Below are 7,689 nucleotides of genomic sequence, written 5' to 3' on the forward strand. Positions count from 1 at the left end.
GGAGTAGAAAGACCAGTATGGGTGAATACAGGAGGATATTTATTTTAAGGTGCACACCAGCTCAGTGGGTTCACATCCAAAAAACTGAGCCTTGAACAAAGACCAAGCGGGATTTTTATAAGCAAACTTACAGAAGCAAAACAAAGGCAGTTAATCATATAATGACAGATCACGTAATCTATAGCATAACTGATGACATGGCATAACTTGTGGCCTTGCATAGCTGGTGGCCTTGTAGCTGCATTGAAAGAAAAAACAAGAACTGGCTAAATACAGACATTTGTCCTTTTTTTTTTTTTTCTTTCACCTTTGCTCCGGAGGTGGGGCATCTGGAGCCTATTCCTTTGGTTTTGACTTCTCAAACAGCATTATCTTATAACTGTCCTTGCAGTGAGCTTGCTAGGCAGAGGAAAACTTGCTCTTCTTTTCTTTTTAACCATTGCCTTGCCACATTCTGGGCTTTGGCTTTTACTTTTCTTGGAGTGAATGAATGCAGTACTTATTATTATTATTAAATTTCTGTCTCACTTGTGCCAGTAAAACTTGTACTAAAGAAATGTGTATGCTTTTCTCCTGTTAATCTTTTTTATTTTTTTTGAGACAGGGTGATATGGTTTGGATCTGTGTCCCCACCCAAATCTGTTGTCGAATTGTAATCCCCAGTGTTGGAGGTGGGGCCTAGTGGGAGGTGACTGGATCACAGGGGCGAATTTCCCCCTCGGTGCTGCTCTCTGATAGTGAGTGAATGCTTGGGAGATCTGGTTGTTTAAAAGTGTGTAGCACCTCTCCTCTTTCTCCCTTTCTCTTGCTCCAGGCCATGTGAGGTGCTCACTCCCCCTTTTCCTTCTGCCATGATTGAAATTTCCTGAAGCCCCCCATGCTTCTTGTATAGCCTGCAGAACCATGAGCCAATTAAACCTCTTTTTTTTTTTTTCTTTTTTGAGAGGGAGTTTCCCTCTGTCACCCAGGCTGGAGTGCAGTGGCGCAATCTCAGCTCATTGCAACCTCTGCCTCCCGGGTTCAAGCAATTCTCCTGCCTCAGCTTCCCGAGTAGCTGGGACTACAGGCATATGCCACCATGCCCAGCTAATTTTTCTATTTTTAGTAGAGACGGGGTTTTGCCATGTTGGCCAGGCTGATCTCAAACTCCTGACCTCAGGTGATCCGCCCACTTCGGCCCCCTAAAGTGCTGGGATTACAGGCGTGAGCCACTGCAACCGACTAAACCTCTTTTCATTATAAATTACCGAGTCTCAGGTATTTATTTATAGCAGTGCAATAACACAGTGTCTCGCTCTGTCACCCAGGGTGAAGTCAGTGTTGAGATCATAGCTCACCACTACGGCCTTGACCTCCTGCACTCAAGTGATTCTCCCACCTTAGCCTCCCGAGTAAGCTGGGATGACAGGTGCCCGCTGCACAACTGGCTACTTTCTTTTTTTATTTAAGCAACAGTGTTTTACTATGTCACCCAGCCTGGTCTGCAACTCTGGGGTCAAGTAATCATCCCACCTCAGCCTCCCAAAATGCTGGGATTCCAGGTGTGAGCCACCACACCTGGCCCTGTTGATCTATCTTATGTCAATTTAGTTCTTAGGCCCAGCTGAGACCCTAAAAGGATGGAGGTGGGGCTCAGCTGAGACCCTAAGAGGACCCTAAGAGGATGGAGGTGTATTAAATTTAAAGCCATTCAAAGGCAAGGATTTAGCAGAAAGTGCTTTTAACTATTGGGTCTTAATGCCATCACATATCCCCAAATCCTTGCACAAAACCTAGCACATCAGCTGGGCATGGTGGCTCACACCTGGAATCCCAGCACTTTGGGAAGCCAAGGCAGGCAGATCACTTGAGCTCAGGAGTTCGAGACCAGCCTGGCCAACATAGTGAAACCATGTCTCTACTAAAAATATAAAAATTAGCCACTCGTGGTGCTGGGTGCCTGTAATCCCATCCCCACTACTCAGGAAGCTGAGGCAGGAGAATCATTTGAACCTGGGAGCAGAGGTCGCGGTGAGCTGAGATTGCACCAATGCACTCCAGCCTGGGCCACACAGCGAGACTCCATCTCAAAAAAAAAAAAAAAAAAAAAAAAAACCCTAGCACACCATAGGCATTCCATGAATGAATGCATGAATGAAGAATGAATGACCAACACAGGCTCTTTCTCTGCACTGAGATATGACTTCACATGAGTAGAACTAGCTCTTGTTCATCTCTGTATTCCTACCACTCCATTGCCAGTACTGAGCCTTGCAGTCAGGATGCCTGGACCGAATCCTGACCCTGCCACTTACTATAATAGTTGTAGGGCCCAGGCCATGTTTCCTTCTCTGAACCTGTTTGTCTGTAAAATAGGGCCTTAGTGATATTGTGTAATGTATAAGAATACATTCCCAGGCAGGGCGGGGTGGCTCATGCCTGTAATCCCAGCACTTTGGGAGGCTGAGGTGGGCAGATCACGAGGTCAAGAGATTGAGACTATCCTGGCCAACATGGTGAAACTTCATCTCTACTAAAAATAAGAAATTAGCCGGGTGTGGTGGCACACACCTGTAGTCCAAGCTACTTGGGAGGCTGAGGCAGGAGAATCGCTTGAACCCAGGAGATGGAGGTTGCAGTGAGCCGAGATCACACCACTGCACTCCAGCCTGGGCAACAGAGTGAGACTCCATCTCAAAATAAAAAAATGTAAAAAAAAATACATTCCCCAAAGACAGAGCAACAAATGAAGTGATGCTTATAAAGTGCTGAGCCCTCAGATCACGAGGTCAGGAGATTGAGACCATCCTGGCTAACATGGTGAAACCCCGTCTCTACTAAAAATACAAAATATTAGCCTGGCGTGGTGGCAGCGCTTGTAGTCCCAGCTACTTGGGAGGCTGAGGCAGGAGAATGGCGGCGTGAACCTGGAAGGCGGAGCTTGCAGTGAGCTGAGATCGCACCACTGCACTCCAGCCTGGGTGACAGAGGGAGACTCCGTCTCAAAAAATAAAATAGGCCGGGCGCGGTGGCTCACGCTTGTAATCCCAGCACTTTGGGAGGCCGAGGCGGGCGGATCACGAGGTCAGGAGATCGAGACCACGGTGAAACCCCGTCTCTACTACAAATACAAAAAAATTAGCCGGGCGTGGTGGCGGGCACCTGTAGTCCCAGCTACTCGGAGAGGCTGAGGCAGGAGAATGGCGTGAACCCGGGAGGCGGAGCTTGCAGTGAGCCGAGACTGCGCCACTACACTCCAGCCTGGGCGACAGAGCGAGACTCAGTCTCAAAAAATAAATAAATAAAATAAAATAAAATAAAAATAAAGTGCTGAGCCCGACGTCTGGCACGTGGTAAATCCTCACACAACACACAGTGGCTGTTATTAACATGAGAATAGGTATGTGCCCATCAACATCACATGATCTTCACCAGCTTTCTGACAAGGAGTCTCAGAGGCAATATAAATACCATAGCTTTATATGCCTTATCACTCATCAAACAAATTACGGAGCACGCTGAGCCAGGGACTGACTAGAAGGTCATCCAAACCCAGGATGGACAGGTTCGGTTTTGAGGCAGCCGGGCTGACTTGTGCCTTTCCTCACCCTCTGCTTCCAGAAGCACCCAGATGTCACCTCCCTTATCTTTTTCTGTTGCCGTGCCAGAAAAAAAGCAAAACAACAACAAAAAAATCATACTGGGAAGGGGGAACAGTACTGAGGGCTACGTATTTTCACTTCTCACACAGTTCTCAAAAGAGGAGCTCTCTAAGAAAGGCCCCGGGACTTACTGAGAAACTGCCCCATGATGCCACACCATCACCAACAAGACGGTCCTTACCCCCCACACAGAGCAGGCGGACAGGTGGACTGTGATGCCAGGATCCAACTAGTGTCCAACTCCAAAGCTTCCAGGCTTTTCTGCATAGCACGGCTATGAAGCCCCATTCCTCTTGTGATAAGGAGGAAACTATTAATTTTTTTTTTTTTGAGACAGAGTCTTGCTCTGTCTCCCAGGCTAGAGTGTTGGAGTGCAGTGGCATGATCTCAGCTCACTGCAACCTGTGCCTCCCAGGTTCAACCGATTCTCCTGCCTCAGTCTCCCAAGTAGCTGGGATTACAGGCCCACACTACCACGCCTAATTTTTGTATTTTTAGTACAGACAGAGTTTTATCATGTTGGCCAAGCTGGTCTCGAACTCCTGACCTCAGGTGATCTGCCCGCCTCAGCCTCCCAAAGTGCTGGGATTACAGGCATGAGCCACCACGCCTGGCCAGTTTTTAAGTATTTGTAATCTCTCCATTCTCTGCCTTCTAAGGAGGATAGATGGATCCTCCAGAATCCATTGTTTTGCTGACTCTGAGGAGGAATAGCTGAGCAGGTGGGAGAAAATTGCACAGGCTAATTTGCTGTGCAGGCCTAATAGGCCCAGTGGGGAATCTGAGCAAGCGGTGTGACACACAGGAAGGCCAGGGCAAGAGAAAGAAAGAGTGCAAGGGTGACAAGAGAAAGTGAACAGGGAAACTGCATTTTTTTTTTTTTTTTTTTTTTTTTAGGGAAACTGCATTTAAAGGGAAGCTGTTTGCAATGCTTCTTTGCACACAGGAACAGAATCCACAAATTTCACAACAAGGAACAGAAACCACAAATTTCACAGCATGACAACATTCAAAATGGGAGTATGTCTCAAGTGCTCCACCAGCCAGCTGAATGCAGGGTTTTCACAGGTGTAAAACATGTGATTATGCCAATTTTGATAATTTCCTCTAACCAGAAAAATCAGGCTTTTATGAAAGAAACCAAAAGTGAAGTATAACTTCCTTCTGAATCCCCTTTGAAACCCAAGTCCTACTGAAGAGGAAAGAGAACAAATCCCTATTGAAATGCCCTGAAGAGCTTCCACTCCCTAAATGTGCAGCATAACCATCTCTACCTTCTCTTTAAAAAACATTCCAGAGGCTGGGCGCAGTGGCTTATGCCTGTAATCCCAGCACTTTGGGAGGCTGAGGCGGGCGGATCACAAGGTCAGGAGTTCGAGACCAGCCTGACCAACACAGTGAAACCCCATCTTTATTAAAAATACAAAAATTAGCGGACGGGTGCAGTGGCTCACACCTGTAATCCCAGCACTTTGGGAGGCCGAGATGGGCAGATCACGAGGTAAGGAGATCGAGACCATCCTGGCTAACACGGTGAAACCCCGTCTCTACTAAAAATACAAAAAAATTAGCCAGGCATAGTGGCGGGCGCCTGTAGTCCTAGCTATTCGGGAGGCTGAGGCAGAAGAATGGTGTGAACCCTGGAGGCGGAGCTTGCAGTGAGCCGAGATCGCGCCACTGCACTCCAGCCTGGGCGACAGAGCGAGACTCCGTCTCAAAAAAAAAAAAAATTAGCATGGTGGCGCATGCCTGTAATCCCAGCTACTCAGGAGGCTGAGGCAAGAGAATCGCTTGAACCCGGAAGGTGTAGGTTGCAGTGAGCCGAGATCGCGCCACTGCACTCCAGCCTAGGCAACAGAGCAAGACTCTGTCCCAAAAAAATAAAGATAAAAATAAAAATAAAACATTCCAGAAGGCCAGGCGCTGTGGCTCATACCTGTAATCCCAGCACTTTGGGAGGCCGAGGTGGGTGGATCACATGAGGTCAGGAGTTCGAGACCAGCCTGGCCAACATGGCAAAATCCCACCTCTACCAAAAATACAAAAATTAACTGGGCGTGGCAGCAGGCGCCTGTAATCCCAGCTACTCAGGAGGCTGAGGCAGGAGAATCACTTGAACCTGGGAGGCGGAGGTTGCAATGAGCCGAGATTGCACCACTGCACTCCAGCCTTGGCGACAGAGCAAGACTCCGTCTCAGAAAAAAAAAGAAAAAAAAAATTCCAGAACCTTTAACCTGGGAAATATCCAGGTTTTGTGTCTCTCGTTGTTCAATGGCCATTGTTAACTGGACTTGGTTATCTGTAGTGGATTATTTGTTTTGGTCTGCCCAGCAGTCTTTCATTTGGTGACTCCGTGTGGTTATGGTGGGGCTGTCAGTCATAGTACGTGGTCATCACTCTGACTACAGACACGTGCACCCCAGGTCTGGCTGGTTATGATGCCTCAGCCGCCAGGCTACAGTGTTGACCATGGAAGGAGCGTGACTCAAGCCAAACAAATCAGAAGCCTTCTCTGGGATGGAGATATACACACATCTTTTTTCATAGGTAGCTCAAAAAAAAAAAAAAAAAAAAAAAAAAAAGCCTGTTTCCTCAGGGCACATTAAAGTGGGATGACATAAGCCTGGAACCACTGGTGCCTGCCCTCCCCTGGGGCATGGAGGAAACCTATCTGCAATAGCAGATAAATAGGTCACTGAACACTGAAATAAGAGCCCTGTTAACATTTGAGTTCCTCCAGTGCCTGATGTCAGTTTTACCATATGATATACCTGATGTCAGTTTTACCATATGCCCAATTACAAGAAACTTTTTCCCAGTTAACAATTTTTCCTTCTTTGATTAAGCTAATTAGAGTTGGACTTGTCTTTTGCAAAGTGATATATGATAATCAAAAGCAAGAATGTCAATGCGTCAAAGACAAGCCAGCTTGCTTGACTGCTCCCCATCCATACAGGACAGCATTCCTCACCCTGGTCTTTCCTTCTCCCCAGTTTATGCTGATGAAAGCGTCTACACTGATGGTGGCACCCAAGTCCTGAATCTTTGTTTTCACCATACTCTTCACATCATCAGCCTCTGAGTTTGCCCCTTCCCTGCTAAACTGTGATGAACTCAAGGGCAGCACCTGGCATAGCACCTGACACATGGTAACAACCAGGGATGGATGGTTGGAAGGAGAAAGGATGCTGATCCCACCCAGTGTTTCCAACTAGGGAAGAAATCTTTTTACTGTAGGGCTAAATGGGGTATGTCTAGCTATTTGTCATATTTGAGAAGTTCGATTCAATCTCCTGTGTCCATCAGTGAAAGAGAAAGCTTTAAGTGGAGATTTACGTTCCCTGCCCCCACTCCTGAAGAGAAACTATTTAATCAGCTGGCTCCAGATAGGGCAACTAAATCAAAGTGCTACAAATTCAGAGGTCTTCACAAGTCCATGTTACTGTAAATGAAATTTGCGCTTATTTTTTTTGAGAGACAGGGTCTTGCTGTTGCCCAGGCTGCAGTACAGTGATGTGACCATAATTCACTGCTGCCTCGAACTCCTGGGCTCAAGCGATTATCCTGCCTCAGCCTCCAGAGTAGCTAGGACTACAGGTGCGCACCATCATGCCCGGGTTTTTTTTTTTTTTTTTTTTTTTTTGAGACGGAGTCTTGCTCTGTCGCCCAGGCTGGAGTGCAGTGGCGCAATCTCGGCTCACTGCAAGCTCCGCCTCCCGGGTCCACGCCATTCTCCTGCCTCAGCCTCTCCGAGTACCTGGGACAACAGGCGCCCGCCACCACGCCCGGCTAATTTTTTTTTTTTGTCTTTTTAGTAGAGACAGGGTTTCACCGTGGTCTCGATCTCCTGACCTCGTGATCCGCCCGCCTCGGCCTCCCAAAGTGCTGGGATTACAAGCGTGAGCCACCGCGCCCGGCTTTTTTTTTTTTTTTTTTCCAGAGACGGGGTGGAAGGTGTCTCCATATGTTGCCCAAGCTGGTCTCAAACTCTTGGGCTCAAGTGATCATCCTGCCTCAGCCTCCAGAGTAGCTAGGACTACAGGTGGGC

This window comes from Hylobates moloch, unplaced genomic scaffold (assembly GCF_009828535.3).
Source record: "Hylobates moloch isolate HMO894 unplaced genomic scaffold, HMol_V3 SCAFFOLD_5, whole genome shotgun sequence".
In the NCBI taxonomy this organism is placed as follows: Eukaryota; Metazoa; Chordata; class Mammalia; order Primates; family Hylobatidae; genus Hylobates; species Hylobates moloch.